This window comes from Schistocerca gregaria, chromosome 1 (assembly GCF_023897955.1).
Source record: "Schistocerca gregaria isolate iqSchGreg1 chromosome 1, iqSchGreg1.2, whole genome shotgun sequence".
Taxonomy (NCBI): Eukaryota; Metazoa; Arthropoda; class Insecta; order Orthoptera; family Acrididae; genus Schistocerca; species Schistocerca gregaria.
Genome location: NC_064920.1, coordinates 709,431,155 through 709,455,461, shown reverse-complemented (window position 1 = coordinate 709,455,461; position 24,307 = coordinate 709,431,155).

Genomic DNA, 24,307 nt, shown 5'->3' with positions numbered 1-24,307 from the left:
CCTGCAAGGCGCCAAACACGCATACGACCATTATTGTTGGAGACGTTTGCGAATGGTCCTCGCCGATACCCCAGGAGCAACAGTGTCCCTAATTTGCTGGGAAGTGGCGGTGCGGTCCCCTACGGCACTGTGTAGGATCCTACGGTCTTGGCGTGCATCCGTGCGTCGCTGCGGTCCGGTCCCAGGTCGACGGGCACGTGCACCTTCCGCCGACCACTGGCGACAACATCCATGTACTGTGGAGACCTCACGCCCCACGTGTTGAGCAATTCGGCGGTACGTCCACCTGGCCTCCCGCATCCCCACTATACACCCTCGCTCGAAGTCCGTCAACTGCACATACGGTTCACGTCCACGCTGTCGCGGCATGCTACCAGTGTTAAAGACTGCGATGGAGCTCCGTATGCCACGGCAAACTGGCTGACACTGACGGCGGCGGTGCACAAATGCTGCGCAGCTAGCGCCATTAAACGGCCAACAGCGCGGTTCCTGGTGTGTCCGCTGTGCCGTGCGTGTGATCATTGCTTGTACAGCCCTCTCGCAGTGTCCGGAGCAATTATGGTGGGTCTGACACACCGGTGTCAATGTGTTCTTTTTTCCATTTCCAGGAGTATATATCCTTAGCTTAGTTAGGTTTAAGTAGTTCTAAGTTCTAGGGGACTGATGACCTCAGATGTTAAGTCCCATAGTGCTCAGAGCCATTTGAACTATTTTGAACACATGGACCCGCCAACAAACTGTTTGCTACTTAATTTGGAATGTGTTGTTACGGTCAGTATCAAATATTAAACTAGTTAATACAAATTTTTTTAATGTGAACTTTTCGATTAAGTGCCGTCTGATTGCGCTCGAATTCAATCCATGACCCATGGTTATGGAACGTCGTATATAGGGATTTCAGAAAGAAATTTACACCCGTCGTCCCACGCTAAGACCATTGCGCAGAAAAAGTGGGACAATTTCAAGCTAGTGCAAATGTTTGGGGTTTCCTGCAAACAACTCTGCTGTAGTACCGGTGACAGATGCATCACAGTGTGCGACGGAAACGGCGTGGTGACAGGAAATACTCCAGCGTCGAAGTGCGCGGGACGGTACGATTCTTGAGGGCAAAACGTCTGAGTTAAAAACAGATTCACCGCTGGATTCTGGCTGTATACGAGCCAATTTCCGGAGACGCGTCCATCCATACTGAAATGCTGCCAACAATTCGGCCAAGGCTGCACAGACGTGGGTAATGCAGATCCTGAAGTCCACATCCTGCACCTTGTGATTTCCTCCTTTTCAGCAATCTCAAAGAACATCTGGATGGGAGAGGAGGTGGGAGGGAAGAGATTTCCAGATGATGAATAATTTCCCACAGTGATTCTCTAATGGCCTCGTGACCAAGGAGCGGATATCTACCGTCGAGGAACTGAAAGGTTGGTAGAATGTTCCGAGCATTGACTTGGTGACTATGTCCGAAAACGGTGTCGTGTGTCTGTGTCACTTTGAGGCCTAGTGTAGCTTTCGATAGAAGTTGCTGGGTCTGCCATAATAAAGTAGAATTTAGTTTTTGAATTCCCCCCGTGCATGCATTGTGAGCCACTGACACATTTTGTTGCAGACAGGAGACGACATGTAACGCGCCAATAAAGTCCATGATTGATAAGCATGTACCTTGAGCAGGAGATAACATGTCGTCATTTCTCTGGATTTATCTGTCTGAATAGCCGGCCGGAGTGGCCGAGCGGTTCTAGGCGCTACAGTCTGGAACCGCGTGACCACTACGGTCGCAGGTTCGAATCCGGCCTCGGGCATGGATGTGTGTGAAGTCCTTAGGTTAGTTAGGTTTACGTACTTCTCAGTTCTAGGCGACTGATGTCCGCAGCAGTTAAGTCCCATAGTGTTCAGAGCCATTTGAACCATTTTTTTTTTTATCTGTCTGAATACTGTAGTGTATGGGGTGGGTGGCACCGCCCAGAGCGGCAGTAGTTGGGAGCGCCAAAATCTTAAATTTTAATGTGTTTCCAAAAAGATGAATTAAGCCACACAATGAAGATGTTCATAAATGAAGAAGTGTGAAAATGGAAATACAAATAAAAATGTTCAAACGTGTGTATTTTTTTAGGGGACCAAACTGATAAGGTCATCGATCTCCTGACTTAAACACAGCTTAAACTAACTTACGCTAAGGACAAGAAACGCCACGCCCGAGGGAGGACTCGAACCTCCGGCGGGAGGGGCCGCGCAGTTCGTGACGTGGCGCCTCTGACTGCGCGACCACCGCGCGCGGCAAAAATACAAATCATTAATAAAAGCTAGTGTCTTTCTGGAAGTTATCTACGGTATTGTGAAACAGGTGACAATTAAAGCACTGGAGTTGATCGTCGTGGGTACGTCTTTCAAAACACTTGAAAAATACCATCGTCAGTTTGGGTGACCCTAGAATCGAAAAACATTATAAAAAAGGAATAGAGACAACTGTCGGCCGAGCGGTTCTAGGCGCTACAGTCTGGCACCGCGCGACTGTTACGGTCGCAGGTTCGAATCCTGCCTCGGGCATGGATGTGTGTGATGTCCTTAGGTGAGTTAGGTTTAAGTAGTTCTAAGTTCTAGGGGACTGCTGACCTCAGATGTTAAGTCCCATAGTGCTCAGAGCCATTTGAACCATTTTTCGAGAGATAACTGTCAGCATATTATGGTCAAACAGTTCCTACACAGCAACCTTAAATACTTACAGCAGTATCGCTGATAAAAGCACTTCGTAATAAATAAATAAATAAGGAGTAAGTAAAATACTGTCTGGCCGTCACATGTCGCAGTCTTTTAAATGCCGACAACGTGATCAAGCGGCGTTTACTCGTGGAAAGCTGAATGGCATCTTCCTCCGCCACCCCCTCTCCATTAGCAGCATTTGCCATTAACAGCATTTACGTTGCTCTTCTTTTTGCCTCAGCCTACTAAATTAATTTTTTTCTACTTTGTCCGCAACTTCTTTTAGGTTTTCCCTCGTTCCCTTTTATTTCTCAGTAGATATCAATATTAAGACCGCACATAAAAAACCTATGACCTTATTTTCGAGCTGAAGCACGAATTCACCAGATCCGTCATGTTTCATGCTGCTTGGGTTACAACGAATTTATTTAGAATTCCGCTCTTGCTTTTGTTACTATAAATTGAAGTGCTTTCAAAACTGTCTGTTTTTAGCAGTAAATCGTGGTCCTGGCATGTTGGAGAACGCGCCTTCTCGGTATTCGACCACAGCCGTTTTTCCTTTAAGTAGTACGTACACACTAAATACAGACTGGCGATTTATGTACCTTTTCTTTTCAACAAATAAAGCATTCATACTTAAGTGACTCACTGTCCTGTGACCTTCCACTTCGTACAGCAGAAGCTCCGACGATAGCACCGACAATGCAGTACTCAGTGCACCGGACGCTCCCCTCTGCTCAAGGAACGCCAAGAAGTAAACAGATTTTAGTTACGTCCTCTGCGAGTGACATAACTCTGGTTGAGGCGATTAATTTTTGAGTTAAAACTCAGAATGTGTCAGACTGTAAACGTTTCAGTTCTGTTTATTTGACTGTAATTGGAGTCACGAATGACTGTGGTCGAGTTCAGGCTTGTTCTGCGCGCCTACGTCACGCATGGGCGTTCAGTGGCATTGCGAGCGCTCTGCTGTGTATGCCGTAGCTGAGGCGGGCATTAAGCGTGGTCGTAGCGAGCTGTTTAGCGCATTTCTACTCCATTTGTTGCGATTTGCAATCGCTGATTGTTGAGGTAAGTGATAAATTCTGCAGAAAAAAAGCAAGCGATACAGATAATTTGCGGGATATACGCTTCCTTCAAGCGGAAAGCAAGCGCATGCACGTACCACAGCTGTCGTCTGGAATCGTCAATAATGCTCTAAACATTCATGGTGGTGTCTGATTGTACTATATCGTGTCTCCCAACCACTTTCGCGCAACGACGCTCTGAGCGCGTTTTTTAGGGAACTAGTTTGAACCTGGGACCTGTTGCTGGTAAGGAGACGCCAGACCACACATGACATGTAGAATTCAGAAGAGTTCAGTGAGACTAGCGATGATATAACCAAATACTAAATGATCTCAGCGTCAGCTCCACTACACTCCCTGTAAAAGAATCTTAATTCTAACTAAATATAGTGGAAAGGGTTCAAGGCTTTCCTATTTTTAGTTAGCTGGTAAAATAACGTCGAAAAAGCAGTTAAGTTTACCATTGGAAATTTATTCTAATCACAAAACATCGTTTATAAATTGCACTATTGATAAAAGGAAATGTTTTAATACAGGATGGTAAAAACCAACAGCGTTCAACAAAAATGTGAACGAATATTCCCTAAATGGGTTTCCAAGTTCTACAAGCGATCGAAGGATGACCTATGCCATATCACATCTATAATCTAGGTTTAATTTAAGTTTCACAAAAGAGAATACTATCAAAATGGTCTACAGTACCCTCAATTATCTTTAATAACTTATCTAACTTGTCGTAAATTACAGTGGCTGATGTGACTTCTCAATAACTATATAAAAGAAAAATCATCGCCTTTCAGATCTTTTCTTCAAGTGGCAAATTTGAACACTATGAGTTTTAATTAACGATCGGCACTAGTATTAAGCAAAAAGGGGTGTAACAGATGAGTCTTCTGCAGTTCTGAGTGAAGCCTTATGCGCTCAAAAATGCGGCATCGCGTGCGTTCATTACCTTGTCGGTGTTTAGGTAGCGTCAGGGCGGCAGCGGCCGGCGCAGCAGCCATCCAGCTCGCCGTCTCGGAACTAACTCTCGAACTTCTCCTTACTACAATTTACCGAAGTTAGTTTAAAAAAGCTATCTGGCTGTGTTTTCATCTGACCAATCAAGGTCTCAATGTTAACCTTACGCTCCGCCTACAAAAATTCTGTCTATCCAATGGGAAACGTTATACTTTTCGTGGTGGGGCAATGTTTTTAAAGTTTGCAACGTAACAGAGACGCTAAAAAGTCTCACGCTAAAACCTGCAGCTAGTGTGGTCCTTTTAGCGTTATGGTGAGATCTATACTGCTCTTCTGGAGGGCTCTATCTTTTAACATGGGCTGGGGAGTGATCCTAATGTAACAGACACGCGAAAAAGTCTCACGCTAAAACTTTCGGGTGGTAGTGGCCCTTTTTGTGTTATCGTAAGATCTATACTGCTTTTCTGGAGGGCTCTAGCTTTTAACATGGGCTGGGGGTGATCCTTGACATACCTGAGACGCGAAAAAGCCTCACGCTAAAACGTCCGGGTTGTATAGTTGTACAGGTAGGTTCGCGGCGTGGGTGCCCAGCCCCTCCCTTATCTAGCTTAACACGGTTCTGCTCTCGGCTTCTGTCCTCGTTTCTCCCCTCGGAACTGCGTCTGCCTCACAGTGGGAAGGTACGACATGCATTTAGGCATTCTTGTGTTAGTCTGTGGTATTCCATTTGCTCACTCGTTACTCGTATTACTTAGGTTAATTTAATGTCATGATTTATTCGGAGCTATGTGACATACTAGTAGATTTGCTTATTATGTCAGGGTTTTCATGTAAGGTGTTGGATTTGCCTGACACCTTACAATGCAATCCCCGCCTGTGCCTCGACATGCGCGAACCGCTATCGTTCGTGGATGACTGTAGTATCCCATACTTGACTATGCTCTTAAAGACATGTTCACGTCAAAACGTCGTGTGAGTAATTGTGATATGTGAAAATAAGGCGTCATGGGTGAATATACCTAAAAGCGTAAAATTGAAGATTTGGAGGGGTGAGAAGGGGTTTGAAATCTTCACACTGGGCGTCAAAATCCCTGGAGCTGGCTCTGTGTGTGAGGCAGTCACATTGATGCGGTTGAAGAACTGGAGTAGCGAACTGTTCGGACTTGTCAAGATTTACGAGAAGATGCGGAGGTGTTTGAAAGAATTCCGAATTCATTGTAGAGTAACATCCAAGAACGAGAGCAATACATGGAACACTTTTAACAGCTAATAATGTGCAGTACGCCGACGGCCTTGTCGCAATGGCAACATCTGTTCTCGTCAATCAACAAAATTAAGCGCTGTCGGTCTTGGTTAACACTTGGATGGGCGACCGCGGGCCTCTGCCGAACGCTGTTCGCAAGCGGGGTGCGCTCAGCCCTTGTGAGGTCAATTGAGTAGCTTTTTGATTAAGAAGCAGCGACTCCCGTCACAGAAGCTGACAACGGTGCGAGAGCGGTGTGCTGACCACATGTCCCTACATATCCGTATCCAATTATGCCTATCGTCTGAGGATGACACGGCGGTCGGTTGGTATCATTCGGCTTACTCTGGCCTGTTCGGACGGAGAACTCATTGCGCAGTACATTGTAAGAAGTAAAATGATGAAGTAAAGTTGTGTTTCTTGCTAAAGTAGTGAATAGGTGAAATATGAGACGAAATAGGTGGGGTTTGAATAAAAAACGATTACGTTTCAAAATATGTTTGTTTTAGCTAAGACAATATTTCACACTGGAGTTAGTGGCCGCTTGTAACCACACATTCTCAATTTTCCCTTCAACGGCTCCATTGCGGACTGATGTTTACTGAAACAATTTTACTTCTACTATCGTGATCTTCCTCCCGTGTCAGTTTCGGTATTAATTATTAAACACCACTAGAACAATGGTTCCCAATCCGAGGGGGGGGGGGGGAAGCTTAGTTACCACCCGAAGGACAAAGTTGAATATTCTGAGACGCAAAAACAAGTGCATTCGACTGTGTTTCGGTCAGGAGACTAAATTATTTCTAAAAAGTCATTACTATTACGTCTATATAATAAGACTGCAATATTGTTTACATTATTGTTGTTGTTGTGGTCTTCAGTCCTGAGACTGGTTTGATGCAGCTCTCCATGCCACTCTGTTCTGTGCAAGCTTCTTCATCTCCCAGTACCTACTGAAACCTACATCCTTCTGAATCTGCTTAGTGTTTTCATCTCTTGGTCTCCCTCTCCGGTTTTTAATCTCCACGCTGCCCTCCAACACCAAACTAGTGATCCCTTGATGCCTCAGAACATGTCCTACCAACCGATCCCTTCTTCTGGTCAAATTGTGGCACAAGCTCCTCTTCACCCCAATTCTGTTCAATACCTCCTCATTAGTTATGCGATCTACCTATCTTATCTTCAGCATTCTTCTGTAGCACCACATTTCCAAAGCTTCTATTCTCTAATTGTCTGAACTATTTATCGTCCATGTTTCACTTCCATACATGGCTACACTCCATGCAAATACTTTCGGAAACGACTTCCTGACACTTAAATTTATACTCGATGTTAACAAATTTCTCTTCTTCAGAAACACTTTCCTTGCCATTGCCAGTCTACATTTTATATCCTCTCTACTTCGACCAACATCAGTTATTTTGCTCCCCAAATAGCAAAATTCCTTTACTACTTTAAGTGTCTAATTCCTAATCTAATTCCCTCAGCATCACCCGACTTAATTCGACTTCATTCCATGATCCTAGTTTTGCTTTTGTTGATGTTGATTTCCTTTCAAGAAACTGTCCATTCCCTTCAACTGCTCTTCCACGTCCTTTGCTGTCTCTGACAGAATTACAATGTCATCGGCGAACTTCAAAGTTTTTATTTCTTAGTACGTACTCCGACTTTTCTTTTGTTTCCTTCACTGCTTGCTCAATATACAGATTGAATAACATCGGCGAGAAGCTACAACCCTGCCTCACTCCCTTCCCAACCACTGCTTCCCTTTCATGTCCCTCGACTCTTATAACTGCCACCTGCTTTCTGTACAAATTGTAAAATGCCTTTCGCTCTCTGTAATTTACCCCTGCCACCTTCAGAACTTGAAAGAGAGTATTTCAGTCAACATCGTCAAAAGCTTTCTCTAAGTCTACACATGCTAGAAACGTAGGTTTGCCTTTCCTTAATCTTTCTTCTAGGGTATGTCGTAGGGTCAGTATTGCCTCACGTGTTCCAACATTTCTACGGAATCCAAACTGATCCCCCGGGAGGTCGGCTTCTACCGGTTTTTTCATTCGTCTGTAAAGAATTCGTGTTAGTATTTTGCAGCTGTGACTTATTAAACTGATAGTTCAGTAATTTTCACATCTGTCAACACCTCATTTCTTTAGTATTGGAATTATTACATTCTTCTTGAAGTCTGAGGGAATTTCGTCTGTCTCATTCATACATCTTGCTCACCAGATGGTAGAGTTTTGTCAGGACTGGCTCCCCCCAAAGCTGTCAGTACTTCTAATGGAATATTGTCTACTCCCGGGGCCTTGATTCGACTCAGGTCTATCAATGCTCTGTCAAACTCTTCATGCGGTATCACATTTCCCATTTCATCTTCATCTACCACCTCTTCCATTTCCATAATATTGTCCTCTAGAACATCGCCCCTGTATAGACCCTCTATATACTCCTTCCACCTTTTTGCTTTCCCTTCTTAGCTTAAAACTGGGTTCCCATCAGAGCTCTTGATATTCATGCAAGTGGTTTTCTTTTCTCCAAAGGTCTCTTTAATTTTCCTGTAGGCGGTATCTATCTTACCCCTCGTGAGATAAGCCTCTACATCCTTACATTTGTCCTCTTGCCATCCCTGCTCAGCCATTTTGCACTTCCTGTCGATCTCATTTTTGAGACGTTTGTATTCCTTTTTGCGTGCTTCGCTTAGTGCATTTTTATACTTTCTCCTTTCATCAACTAAATTCAGTATCTCTTCTGTTACCCAAGGATTTCTACTAGCCCTCGTCTTTTTACCTACTTTATCCCCTGCTGCCTTCACTACTTCATCCCTCAGAGCTACCCAGTCTTGTTCTACTGTATTTATTTCCCCCATTCCTGTCAATTGTTCCCTTATGCTCTCCCTGAAACTCTGTACAACCTCTGGTTTTTCAGTTTATCCAGATCCCATCTCCTTAAATTCCCACCTTTTTGCAGTTTCTTCAGTTTTAATCTACAGTTCATAACCAATAGATTGTGGTCAGAGTCCACATCTGCCCCTGGAAATTTCTTACAATTTCAAATCTGGTTCCTAAATCTCTGTCTTACCATTATATAATCTATCTGAAACCTTCTCGTATCTCTAGGGTTCTTCCACGTATACAACCTTCATTCATGATTCTTGAACCAGGTGTTAGCTATGATTAAGTTATGCTCTGTGCAAAATTCTACCAGGCGGCTTCTTCTTGCATTTCTTAGCCCCTATCCATATTCACCTACTATGTTTCCTTCTCTCCCTTTTCCTACTCTTGAATTCCAGTCACCCATGACTATTAAATTTTAGTCTCCCTTCACTACCTGAATAATTTCTTTTATCTCATCATACATTTCATCAATTTCTTCATCATCTGCAGAGCTAGTTGGCATATAAACTTGTACTACAATAGTAGGCGTGGGCTTCGTGTCTATCTTGGCCACAATAATGCGTTCACTATGCTGTTTGTAGTAGCTTACCCACATTCCTATTTTTTAAATTCATTATTAAACTTACTCCAGCATTACCCCTATTTGATTTTGTGTTTATAACCCTGTATTCACCTGACCAAAAGTCTTGTTCCCCCTGCCACCGAACTTCACTAATTCCCACTATATCTAACTTTAACCTATCCATTTCCCTTTTTAAATTTTCTAACCTACCTGCCCGATTAAGGGATCTGACATTCCACGCTCCGATCCGTAGAACGCCAGTTTTCTTTCTCCTGATAACGACGTCCTCTTGAGTAGTCCCCGCCCGGAGATCCGAATGGGGGACTATTTTACCTCCCGAATATTTTACCCAAGAGTACGCCATTATCATTTAATCATACCGTAAAGCTGCATGCCCTCGGGAAAAATTATGGCTGTAGTTTCCTCTTGCTTTCAGCCGTTCTCAGTACCCGCACAGCAAGGCCGTTTTGGTTATTGTTACAAGGCCAGGTCAGTCAATCATCCAGACTGTTGCCCCTGCAACTACTGAAAAGGCTGCTGCCCCTCTTCAGGAACCACACGTTTGTCTGGCCTCTCAACAGATACCCCTCCGTTGTGGTTGCACCTACGGTATGGTTATCTGTATCATTGAGACACGCAAGCCTCCCCACCAACGGCATGGTCCATGGTTCATGGGGGGATTGTTTACATACGTTACCAATAACTATATTATTTTCAAAGAGTAGTATTAGTACTTGACATAAGGTGCTGAAGATTACAGCTTGTGAAACAAATCTATGAACAACATTTTCCTCACATAGTCCATCCATACACACATACTTTGTACCAAGCATCTATGACAGTAATGTCGAGACATGTACCATACATTCACTTAAATAGTAGTTTGGTGCATAAGTTCGTAGCGGTTTTGGTATTTCGGTTATTACAGGTTTATTTCTCGATAGTCATTTTTTATTTGTCGTTCACTGTTGCTACTTGAGTTTACGTATTGTCATTTTGTCATTTGGAGATAATGAGTGGAGCTGTGAACGCTAGAAAATGGAGTGCCAAGTGGAGAAATCTGAATATATCCGATATATTCTTCTGTTTCAGTTCAGTTCAGTACAGGGGTGACAACAGCGGAGGTAACCAGAAACATGCGCGCCGTGTATGGGGGCAATGCCATTGGAGAGAGTATAGTAATAAAATCGGTTTCTCCTTTTATTGGTGATCGTTTTGATATTACTGACACTCCAAGTTCAGGAGGACTTCCGCGGTTTGATTAAGGTCGTTTAAACGCATTTATATCCACAATTATCCACGTAAGTGTACTCGTTAACTGTCAAGTGTGGTAAACTGTGATCATTCCACCATCGTGCGATATCTTCTTGAAATGGGGGCAGGTTCAACAATTGGGTGCGTGGGTACCGTATGCTCTAAGCTAAAACCATAACAATCAGTGGGCGGCTGTATGTGCATCTCTGCTTGTTAATCATCAATTGGCTCGTGAACAACACCGACCATTCCTATCCCGTATCGTTACTAGTGACGAGAAATGGTGTCTTTACGCTAACATAAGGAACAGAAAAGAATGGTTGGGTCCAATCAAAGCAGCACCTACCCGTACGAAGATCTACTCGCATCCACATAATGTTATGCACCTGTTGAAACAGCGACGGTGTGATATATTACGAACTTCTTTCCCCGAGATGTAACCATCAGTGCTGACATGTATTGTCAACAACTGAGACGTCTTGGAGACGCAGTCCACGAACAACGACCAGGATGAGTTGTAAGAGGTCCATAATTAGAGAACTTGTTGCTAGCGCACTCGAGCTGATGTAATTTCGATGTATTGCTCACGCGCTGCCTGCGATATGTAAGCTAGAAGAGAATCTGAGACCAAAGAGCAGTATTGACTGCAGTAGGAACTGTGTAGCAGTAGGAGTATGTTGTTGCTAGCGAGCAGTCTATCATGGCCCTGATACATCATTCTGAATAAGCTAAAAATCTTACCTTAATTAGGTCGCCGGATAACGCGTATATATCTGCTTCTATGAGAAATTTTTCCTGGCGCAGCTAAGTGCAATGCTGGCCGATATATTTGTCTTATATAAAAGGAAAGAACTGATTTTTCTTTTCAATAATCGTGATGGCCAAGGATTGGAGAAATTATTGAATTGTTTAAATTGAGATTAATGTCAAAAGTTACTTTTTATGAGAAAGATTATTATTAACAGATTTTTTTTAAAACATTTACATGGGACTTGATGTAACAATACTATATATGTGCGAGGCTGCTTTTACCTTATCCTACAACGCTCAGGCTCCGCCATCACTGCACATGATCGACGCAGCCAATACGATACACCAGACCAGACTGCTCGCTAGCAACAACATACTCCTACTGCTACACAGTTCCTACTGCAGTCAATACTGCTCTTTGGTCTCAGATTCTCTTCTAGCTTACATATCGCAGGCAGCGCGTGAGAAATACATCGAAATTACATCAGCTCGAGTGCGCTAGCAACAAGTTCTCTAATTATGGACCTCTTACAGAGTGCGTGAAGTGATGCTACTCCACAATAAAGCGCGCTCGCATTCTGCTAGACTGACAAAAACCCTTATATAGGAGTTGGGTTTGGAAGTCATTCCGCACCCACCTGATCTTGCCCCTTCAGATGTTCACCTATCTGTCGAAGAACTTTCAGGGAACTTCCTTTTCTGATGAAATTGCACTCCGAACGTGGCATGACATGTTCTTCAAAACCACGTGATTCCTACAGTCACGAAACCGAAAAGTTACTCCAGCTTTGGCAGATTATTGTAAATAGTGAAGAAGATGCTACTCCACAATAAAGCGCGCTCGCATTCTGCTAGACTGACAAAAACCCTTATATAGGAGTTGGGTTTGGAAGTCATTCCGCACCCACCTGATCTTGCCCCTTCAGATGTTCACCTATCTGTCGAAGAACTTTCAGGGAACTTCCTTTTCTGATGAAATTGCACTCCGAACGTGGCATGACATGTTCTTCAAAACCACGTGATTCCTACAGTCACGAAACCGAAAAGTTACTCCAGCTTTGGCAGATTATTGTAAATAGTGAAGAAGAGTACATTGTTGACGTTACACTTGTGGAAAAACGCTACAACCTGTGCACCATCCCAATATTTTGTGGAAATGCCTTCCGCCTGTTGTAGGGGGTTCCTGCAATGACCGAGAAATTGCTTCATTATTCACTTAGCAAAAGATAAACGAATTAATTGACAGCACAACACAATAGTAACTATGTAATGGACCTGGACAATATTCTTCTTCTTCTTCTTCTTTTTCTTCTTCTTATTATTATTAAATGGCAGTGGTCAGACACAAGGTATTGGCAGCCTGAAGTCTTCCAATTACTGCCAGTTCAGAAGTAAGGTGTCCAGTAATGAAGCGATTTACAGACACTAAGCATAGGGCACACATTTGAACTTGGCTAATTTTAAATGGGTTTGCGGGGCTTGTACGAAGTAACTGTCGCCTGAGAGAGTAGTACTGAAGAGGAAGCATGTTTTATAACAAGCGTCTGTTCACACTGTAGATAGTAGCTTCGTAACCTGAGAGAGATCTATATGTAACAGTCGCGCTATACTGATTATTACTTTATCAGCCTGTAAAAATGGTTGTTAGAAAAAACAGTAACAATTGTCTCACTGACACATTACTTCGTGTATTAATAAAGCACACAAAAAGTAAACATAATTTACTTTTCGTCATTTTACTTTTCGTCATTTTTAAATGGAAGAGTTAAAAGAAAATTCCATTTTCATCATCATGTTGATGATGCCGGGTGAATGGGAGTGGGGGTACCTGCACTCAGGTGTCAACGTCTCGCTGAACTAGAGGCGCCTACCTAAAAGCCTGCTACGCCGTGATGACTCGGCGCCTTGTTGTGTTATGGACATACCGGGTTTTCCATAAACGTTTTTGGCAATAATCATACGTTAAACACAAACAAATTTATCAGCACCAACGAGGATGGATATGGTGCTTCACTCATTTCTGACATTAACCCCAAAGAACTGCTCTTTGTTTTCGTTATGTCACTATTAGTGTCTTGATCAGACCTATAGCTGCTGATTATTTAAGAGTTCTGACACTTTCCTGAAATGAATATATACATAAGGCACTTTTGATGTTCAATTTATGCTTATTAGTAATGTTTTACTTTTAGTTAAGTCACACATTGCGTAGCACAGATTTTGACTAATAGGTTTTTGGTGTCCACTGCTGCAAACGCATTACCCTTCCGGAAATTAGATATATTTAACAAAACATTTCACAAACTCTGATGTACAAATCCGATGGCAGTAACATTTAGCAATATAAAAATCCAACAGTTATTAGACACTAAAATGACTAAATCGTAATGAACAGTCGAATATTCAATAAATTCTGAGAACGTCTTTATGACAAGGATTACAATACCTTCTTGTTGCTTTCAGGCAGATGAAATTCATTAAAATGAGCTTTAATCAGTATGTTTTCTGACCTACCAGCATAAATGTCACTTCTGTCTCCTTCAGGGCTGGTAGCAGTAATAAATGGTTCAAATGGCTCCGAGCACTATGGGACTTAATTTCTGAGCTCATCAGTCCCCTAGAACTTAGAACTATTTAAACCTAACTAACCTAAGGACAACACACACGTCCATGCCCGTGGCAGGATTCGGACCTGCGACCGTAGCGGTCGCTCGGCTCCAGACTGCAGCCACGCCGGCCGGCCAGAAGTAACAACTGCTACCATTTCATTATAGGATATCATTATGGATTATGCATATCTATGACAGTGTAGCTCATGAAGTATGCTATTATGCTCTTCCGTTGGGGCCTCATCACTTGGATTTGTTACATGGGCTTATTTTCTATTAACACGCTCCATTAGCAAGATGTCCCTCCTCTGTATTAAAGTGCAAAATATGAACGGTGGATACTAATGACAACATCATTCTTCTGCACGAAAAGGGAACAGAGAAGGAAACGTATGAGCATATTCTTAGAAAGTGGCATAACTCAAAATGTGCTAATCTACTTCTTCAAAACCGACACAACTAAGAAAGTTAGAAAATAATTCTTCTAAAGTAAGGTAGCTCAAAACATCAACAATACATGACCGCAAATAATAAATTCATGCTACAGTCAAAAGTATCGTGTTTACTTGGAGATCTAACAATGGTTAAATTACAAAATTTTTTAAGTTATTATGGCCAAAGCACAAAAATGAAACTTTTCAGTTTATTCATTAAAACTGTGACGTAACTCTAAATTGCCTGAAATGATTCTTCAAAATGGGTACAATTAACATTATTTAACAGTTCAGAGCTTACCATGATCGACTAATGAATCACAAATAAAAATATCACGCTGCTTTCTTGTGACTTCAGTCTCAAAGAGCGACAGAACTCAAAATAATACTGTTTTGAACTTCTTAACAACGATCCCTTCTCTATGGATTTTACCACTCAGCTAACAATGCAACGCTCTTGTTGTTATGACTACCTTCCCACTCCAGATACTTAACGTGCCACATCTGTCCTGTAACGGTCAAACTAGAAACTGTAGAAACACGACTGGTCGTATGTCGGTTCTTCGACTCTGTCACATTAAAAACTCAAAAATGAAGATGTTTCTGTCACTATTGTAGCAAGGGTACTATGTAAGCTATCTCTACTTCAGTTGCTCATTAACGTACGCTGGGTTTTCCAAACATTTGGGCCCTAAATTACAACGAGCGAGATGGTGTAGTAGTGACACTGCCCTCGCATTCAGCAGGATGGCAGTTCAGACATTCGAGATTTGGACGTTCCGTGGTTTTCCTGAATTGTATGCAGCTAATGTCCAGAAATGAATATTTATTTTTTTATTCAGATATACAGCTTACAAATTTGAGCAATAACGTACTTTGACAGCAGCAGGTGAAAGTGACGAAGAAGTATGCAATGGATAACTGTGCTGGACGGAAATGGGAATGCCGTGTGGGTAGGTCCTCCCGTCGGGTGGTCCGTTTGAATTGTGCAAGTCGTTCGAGTTGACGCCACTTCGGCGACTTGCGTGTCGAACTGTGCTGGATAATCTATGGACACAGCTGAACTCTGGGTTTAAAATCATTGTTAACGGTCGATGTCCGTGACCGGTGTAATCGCCGCTCTACCAGCACTCTCAACTGTATTCTTCGAAACCAACAAAACCTGTGCAAAAAATTCTTGGTCGATAAGCCCTGTCAATCTATGTGATTGAATGATCCAGTTTCTCGTAACTCTTTATTCACGGCGATAAATTTCTTCCGGCTTCGATGAATCCCGCAAAGAAATTTTATTTTCAAAACAAATTCTGTGGTGGCTTGATAAGTCTGGTAAATTTCGATGAAAGAGTAGAACATTTTTGTTGGCCTTCAGGTTTGATAAGCTTGATTATTCTAAGGATAGTATGAAGAATTTCAAAGATTTGCAGCGTACAGTTCATTGTTGACAGCCGTCTGAATTGATCAGTGTGTGGACTGCTATTGAAAATTGAGAAAACCGAGTTTCATGCTGTTATTAAATATTTTCATTTGAAGTGTTGAACTGTCGCAAAAATCAAAACAGCATTGGATGAAGTTCACACGGACTGCACCATCAATGAAGAGCAATTACTTTTGGATTATGAATTTAAACGTGGTCGGACAAGCACAGAAAACGAAGGGCGCTCCGGCCGTGCGACTGAGCTTAAAAAAAAAAAAGAGAGAGAGAGAGAGAGAGAAATTGACAAAATCCATGACACGGTAACGCAAGGCAGCCGAGAAAAAAATTGTGGAGTTGCTGAGACTGTAGGTATCTCAAATGAGTGAGTGCATAATATTCTGCACGGAGAACTGCCTATGAAGAAGCTGTGTGAGAGGTTCATACTGCGATTGCTCTCAGTCGACCAAAAAGGCATCCGGCGCAGCATTTAAACACAACGCCTGGCGATGTGTAATCGTAACTCGGAACAACATTTCGGTACAATGCCTGGCGATGCTTAATCGCAATCCGTCGTTTTGCGCCGATTTTTGAGTGTTGATCAAACTTGGATCCATCGTTACGCACCAGAGTCAAACGGAATCTGACTTTGGCACAGAAGGGGGTAAATTATGCTGCCACAAAAGTCTTTGGTCACCTACCAAACAGCATCAAAAGCCTGACAGATAGTCAACCAAAGAATTTCTAGATGACAACTCCTTCTACTCATTGGCTGAATTTTTAGATATAAATTAAGGGAGGGGAAAAAAACTAACTTAAGCGTTAGTGTCATGCAATATTTTGTGTAATGTAATATCTTGTACAGACATCTTTCATTAACCTGACACTTTCCACATCATTACGAAGTGTCGTATTCATGGTCTATGGAACAAGTATTAATCTAACCTAATCTCTAATCTAATCAAGGATAGTGAAACTGTAGAGAAGAATGCAAAGACCGTTTTGTCAGCCGGTAAGGTGATGGCCACTTTTTGGGATATAATATCCAATGCGAAAAGTATTAAACAAGAAAGCAAGAAACCAGTGTCTGCTAAAGTATAAGCCAAAACAAGGAATATGCGTCTGCCTAAGAGAATAAGGAGAGAGCAGAACGCTTGAGTACAGAGCGAACCAGAGACGATGTCATGCTTGGTGTTGTTGGTGAAGTTTATTTATCTTTAGCTTAGATTTCTATGCTAAATGTTGGGTATACCATGCAGATGTACTACAATCTAGCAACCAACAAGTGTTTCTTAAAACAGACACCACAAATTGTCTTACACACGTCATCGCATCATTGTGCATTATTCGAAGATTACCAACAGCACTTTTTGAACTTGGGGAATGCGTACCTAATAGTGAAGGGAACTTCGCAATGTGTTCTGCTCCGCAGGAACACAATAGACCAATCATGCAGCCATGTTGCTCGGTCGATATTACACCGTTAGTGGCACACTTAAATTTTTGTTGCTGCTTTTATTTCCTGTACGGTGTGTTCTGAAGTCTGGGTGCCATATCACGAAACGCCCACGTTTTTTTCTGCCCGCTTTTGTTTTTTCTTTTATCTAAACGGTTAGTTTTTACTGCAATTACCGTATGATTATTATGTGGGTTGCTACTCTTGGCACAAATTAAACATCGCTTACACAATCTTGCGCCTTAACTTATAAACAACACAATTACGCTTCATCCAACGAAATAACCATCCTCTTTACAATATTATTGGATTGGTCAGTATTCGCGTCTTATTATGAATTTGAAGACAAAAAAAGTTCAGGACAGCGGTTCACCTCGAGCACTTAGAAATGGTTTATGCTTGCACTTTTATACTGTGTCTGCGATGTATAAGTTTCTCCACCCGATGAAATTCGTATATACTTTTAACCTTTGTTTCTTGAGTATTAAATATTCGGCGCTGCAGGAACTCTATTTTCTCGTATCGTTTCAAATATGAACTGGCAGAATTACCAGATCTATCATTTGTCATACCAGGACCCCTAATTCGCAGTCTACGTACATTCGCAGTCACACAGTGAAGACTAGCGTATGTATAAAACTGTATAAAGCGGCAAAGACGTTAGGTTAATCTTAGGAAGTGCCGGGACGCTGTAAGAATCGTGGTGACTGGGAGAGCAGAGACATCTGGCGCCGTGTGCGGCCAACTGAACGAGGCATGGCCGTTCTGCGCATGCACTGAATTGGGTTCTAGCGCGCCACCTCCTGCTATCTGCTGTAACCCTGTTACAGAGCTGTCCTCGGAAGGCTCTTTTGCTTTGAAGTTACGTTGCTGGTCAAGGGGGCGGCGGCGGTGACTGTAGCGGCGGCGTCTGGTGGCGGCTCCACAGGCTGTTTGACAGCTACATTGTGTTTTATTTAGTTACACTAATTGTAAATATTTGTGTTTCTGGATGATATCGGTGAGATTCAATCGGTGTTTATAAACTCAGTTTGTCAGAAAAGTTTAATGAATTTATATAGTAAATGTGTCTTTCCCAACGTTATTGCGATAAAAGTTTTTAACTAGCACTCTCTCTCTCTCTCTCTCTCTCTATCTGTTATTGGCCAAAGAGATGAAACCAAACTGCTGGCTCCTACCTCATTTTTTCAAAAAGAATTAGCATTTGCAACTCGTATCACATTTGGAATAGCAGATACTGGGTAATATGCAAATCATATTGCTTATTTCGATGGTCAGAAATTTTGTTGTGCGCTAATAACGTAACTGATGAAACGAAAATCCTTTTGACTGATCGCGGGCACTGTGCGGCTGCGCAGTGCTGCCACCCGGCAATGCGGTCACCTCCTGCACTTCTCTGTTAGCCTGGTTGCCTGGCGACGCGCGACACCTTGCGCGACTAGCGGACCGCAAGCGAGGAGCCGTTGTGGAAGGTCAGGGATAGTGGAGTGTGGGCTGTGCTGGCGGCGCCACCAGTCAAGCAAGCTGTTCTCACAGCGTGACGCAACAGCTGGACGGCTGTAGGTCGCCCTTACACGCCAAGACTTGCTGCATGCAGCCTGCCAATTTAAGCGGTACTGCACTCACATTAGAGCAAAATGAAACGTGACTTGCCATTTAACTAAACTGGAACAGTCTTCCTAAATAGTCTTCCAGAGAGAGAGAGAGAGAGAGAGAGAGAGAGAGAGAGAGAGAGAGAGAGAAAAATACTTTTTTTTAGCTACTGTTGCCAACTGATTTACAAGGACTTCTACAACATAATAAGGTCATCTTCCGCAGCAGCTGTTAAAAAATCAGTTGGCTTCTCCGTCTTTATGCTTAATGCAATTAATTAAATAGAATTTTACACCAGAAGCGTTTTATTTACAAAGAATATTCTGTGGTCAATATGTGAATTGGATAAATATGTTTGTACATTTTTGGTTGTTTTAGATTAAAAACAGCGCTTTGTTTATGAAGTTAATATGCAGTTTACTTAGGTGTTTCTGCCTCTTGTTAACATGCTCTCCAAACCACTGCTTCTCCTTCCGTTTTTAGCAGAGGTTGATGTCGAAATAAACTTCGTTACACATATACACTTCGCAGTTTTCTTGCCTTTCTGTACTTTTTCTTACGCTGCATTTGCGTTATTTACACTTCACCTCACTTTTGAAGTAGAACAAAAGTTACCACATGTAAAGTCTCCTAGCAAAACACATTATATGTGGTAAAAAAAGGAGAAAAGAATAATTTTACTGGATGATTGTAATTGCGTGGACAACGATTGTGTGAACTTAATATAATAAAGAGAAATCATTATGTGCCATGTTTTATACTTGTATAGAATTATGTACCGATTTTTTTAAAGATAATATCTGTTTCGGCGAGTACTGAAAACCGCCACAGACTTTACTTATTAAATATCAAACAAAGATGAGAATACGTCACAACGAGTATAAATAGTAGTGACCGTGCATTATTTTCTACGTCGTCTTCTTGGAGTTCGGTGAGTAGGAAGAGCCTGTGACGCTATATTGCATGCTTGTGTAGCATTCTTTTGTCAAGATTGAGAGAAGGATGCCATTACGTACTGATTTGTAAAGGTGTGTAATAATTTAATCTGTCTAAATGTTTTGAAAAGAGTTACTTAGTGAAAACTTGCATTATGATTCGTAATAAGCTTGCCTGTTATTTTATCCCATCCTTTTAAGACATTTTCAGCTATTTAATATTAAATAGTATTCGTGGTGCATTCAAAATGCATCAAATGAAACCAATCACACCGCAAAGAAGCGAACAGGTAATATTATTAACAGTGCAAAAAGATAATTTACCTTCATAACATAGAAGAAATCTTGCTGTGCGTAGTTCTGGTCTGGCAAACCTTATAGTAAAAACACCTTTTTCTCTGATAATAATCTCATGTTCTCGTGTTAGTCGTGGTACTTATTGGTGTCTTACTGTTAACAAAAATCCACTGGAAAATTTTGATGTTGAACAAACATTGCGTACTGTAACATCAGTATTGATAACGATATAATTTTCAGTAACCTTTCCAAAACCTGCAAAGTAAGGAAGATATGTTGAACTTATAGCGAATTACAGTAACGAAACAATGTTCCTTTAATAGAGAGCCAGATCCAGAATAGTAAGAACATAATATATTTTGTTTTGTTGAAAATTAATGATCCAAAGAAAGTCACAGCACAGCATCTCTAAAAAGTATTTCAGGGCTCTTTTCGTAGCAACATATTTTCTCCCATATATTCGTTATTACGCGAGCAATAACAAAGCAAACAGCGAGACAGAGAAACACAGTACTGCAGTGTTTATGTCTGTTCATTTGTGAGCCACACATAACTTCTGCTCGGCTCCCAAAAGTGAGGTGAAGTCAAATTCAGCGCAAGAAAAAGTGCAGAAAGGCAAAATCTGCCAAATTTATTTGAGTAACGAAGTTTATTTCTACATGAACCTCCTCTAACAGAGAGGAAAGAAGCAGCAGTTTAGAGAGTATGTGAACAAGAGGCAGAAACACTGTAAGTAAATTGCACACCAACTTTACAAACAAAATGCTGCTTTTAATCGAACACAACGAAAAATGTACAAACACAAGTATCCAATTTGCAGAGTGACCACAGAAGATGTTCTCTAAATAAAAGCGAAAAGCATTTGGTGTAAAATGCTCTTTAATTAATTGCAGTAAGCTTAAGACGGAGAAACCAATAATAAGGTTTTGTCACATCTGATTATTTTAATTGCACTGACCTGGCTGGATGACCTTAATTTCAACTGACTGTGCCGAATACCAAGTACTTTTGACACCTTTCTTTCTGTCAAGACAGAACTGCTTGTGAAATCTGTTGTGTTTCAGTCTAGGAATAATTTTACGAAATCCTTAGAGGTGCGAGAGATATAAAGTGTGACCTTGAACTTCAACAAAATTTGTGAGGTTGTTCAGCAATATTTTCTGAGTGTTTCGGTATCAGAAATACTTGGGCTCCTGCGGTTCGTTACAGAGTAATAATGTAATCGCGGTAGGGTAGATTCGGTTTGTTACCTCAACTGCTTTTGTTTCTGGTAAATTACCTTCACAAAAGCGAAACATCCCGTAATATACAGCCAGCCGCAGTGGACGAGCGGTTCCAGGCGCTTCAATCCGGAAGCGTGCTGCTGCTACGGTCGCAGGTTCGAATCCTGCCTCGGGCATGGATGTGTGTGATGTCGTTAGGTTTAAGTAGTTCTAAGTTTAGGGGACTGATGACCTCAGATGTTAAGTCCCATAGTGCTTACAGTCATTTGAACTATTTTGTAATATACAATCACCAAAACAATTTATTCTTATTTAAAAGGGCTATTGGAAACATTGGTGATAACTTATGAGTGTCCCCACTTCTTGTTCTTGAGCGTTTGAGTGAAGGTTAAACGTCCACCCAATACGGTTCTAATACAACAAACCCTCAAAAATGGGCAACGGATAACTGATTAAGCAATCTATTTGTGACCCAATACGTTTATTCCGCTACGCACAACACAAAAGTCTTCCTATTGTAAACATATATCTTTTCCAACAAGTAATTATATTGCTCTAATTTTGCGTAACATTGTTCAAGTCAATAAATGTCTCGCACTGCCTGTAAAAACATGAAAGTTCACATAGTCGTTCATACGCTCTCAAAATATCAAGAAAACGGCTAACTGCTCGAACAACGAAGCTTCAGCGCATATTCTGAAAGTAAATATTACAAGCACTACGTCTGGTAATCTCTGGCTAATTTTCAAATGGTTCAAATGGCTCTGAGCACTACGGGACTTAACTTCTGAGGTCGTCAGTCCCCTAAACCTAACTAACCTAAGGACATCACACACATCCATGCCCGAAGCAGGATTCGAACCTGCGACCGTAGCGGGCGCGCGGCTCCAGACTGTAGCGCCTAGAACCGCTCGGCCACTCCGGCCGGCGCTAATTTTTAAATACTTCATTCAATATTAAAACAATCCCCATCAATCGTTCTGGCAAGGCACAACCAAAAACATTACGTCATACCCATACGAATACAGTTCAATGTACTGGCGTGTACACAGTTTAAATGAAATGTTCTTTACAATAGCCGCGGCCTCCGGACGCTCTTTGCTGGTTGTCCGACTGTTGAGTTGCCATCACTGGTCACGCTGCTTACGATCACGAACTATATACCCTGGAAGTCGAATTAACTGCATGCTGGCCTGGAATATATTAGAGCAGTTTTTAAATCCGTACATATAACTAAAATGTATGTATGTGTGTGTATGTATGTTCCACATATCCTCCTAAACCACTTGACCGATATCAACCAAACTTGGTACACACGCCGGCCGCGGTGGTCTCGCGGTTCTTGGCGCGTAGTCCGGAACCGTGCGACTGCTACGGTCGCAGGTTCGAATCCTGCCTTGGGCATGGATGTGTGTGATGTCCTTATGTTAGTTAGGTTTAAGTAGTTCTAAGTTCTAGGGGACTGATGACCACAGCTGTTGAGTCCCATAGTGCTCAGAGCCATTTGAACCATTTGGTACACGCATACCTCACTATCAGTCAATAATCGCTGTGCTGATAAGAACTACCTATCTAGCAAAGGATTAGGGCGAAAAAGCGTAGACGGCACCACGCGAATTCCCAAACTTTATTTAGCCAGTATTTGAGAATGAGAGCACTTAGCGACCAGCAAAAAACTTTACACATAATTTCAAACGTTTACGAGATTCTTTTCTCGCTACAAAATAAAAAATGTTTATCGCTTACAACTTTTTCGCTCTTGATGCAGTGAAAGTATCGGATGATGAAGTTACTGCTTCTACTAACCGTATTCGTGACATATGTTACGGATTGAAAGTAAGTGCAAAATTATTTTAGTGCATGGCATATAGTTGAGGGCGAGGCCTTCGAGAAAGACAGGACGCGGCGCGTATGACACGAAGGAAGGCCAGCGGTCGCTCGCTCAACTCAGCAGAAAAGCTACGTCTCTACTACACCTGTTAATTCGAAACTGGGTGTCTACGTACAAACGTGAATAGCATCTTCTACTAGAATCCGCTATTACAAAGTATTACTGCTGTTAGTCCTACAATGATCGAAAGTCCAAAGGCGTACTTTTAATTTATTACGGCTGTACTGTGGCACAGTAAAATTAAAATCATGCCGAAATGATTATCAGTTGCATAAGGTACCATTTCTTGCATGAAATGAGGACTGTTTAGCAGAAGAGACTAAATGCTATAAACAAGTCGTTATACCATTTACACCGAGTATTGATCTTAAATTTTGCTGTAGTACTGTTAATCAGTAAGACTTCGTAATAGCAGATTCTAGTGGAAGATGCAATTCTCGTTAGTACTTACACTCACATCTGCGAGTTAACAGGTTTAGAAACGCATTTTGCCCGCTGACCTGAGCGAGCGAGTTCAGGACTACCTTCGTGACGTACGCGCCGCGGCCTGTCTTTCTCGTGGGCCTCGGTTCAGGGGATATGACGTCATAAACAATGTGAAGCGTGGAAAACTGCCGTATCATGCATGACGTTTAAATTTATTACTTCTTTAATACTAACTCTTTCGCAACAAATTTCGCAGCAATTATCCCATCTGCCTTTGAATATACTTACAATATACACTCCTGGAAATGGAAAAAAGAACACATTGACACCGGTATGTCAGACCCACCATACTTGCTCCGGACACTACGAGAGGGCTGTACAAGCCATGATCACACGCACGGCACAGCGGACACACCAGGAACCGCGGTGTTGGCGGTCGAATGGCGCTAGCTGCGCAGCATTTGTGCACCGCCGCCGTCAGTGTCAGCCAGTTTGCCGTGGCATACGGAGCTCCATCGCAGTCTTTAACACTGGTAGCATGCCGCGACAGCGTGGACGTGAACCGTATGTGCAGTTGACGGACTTTGAGCGAGGGCGTATAGTGGGCATGCGGG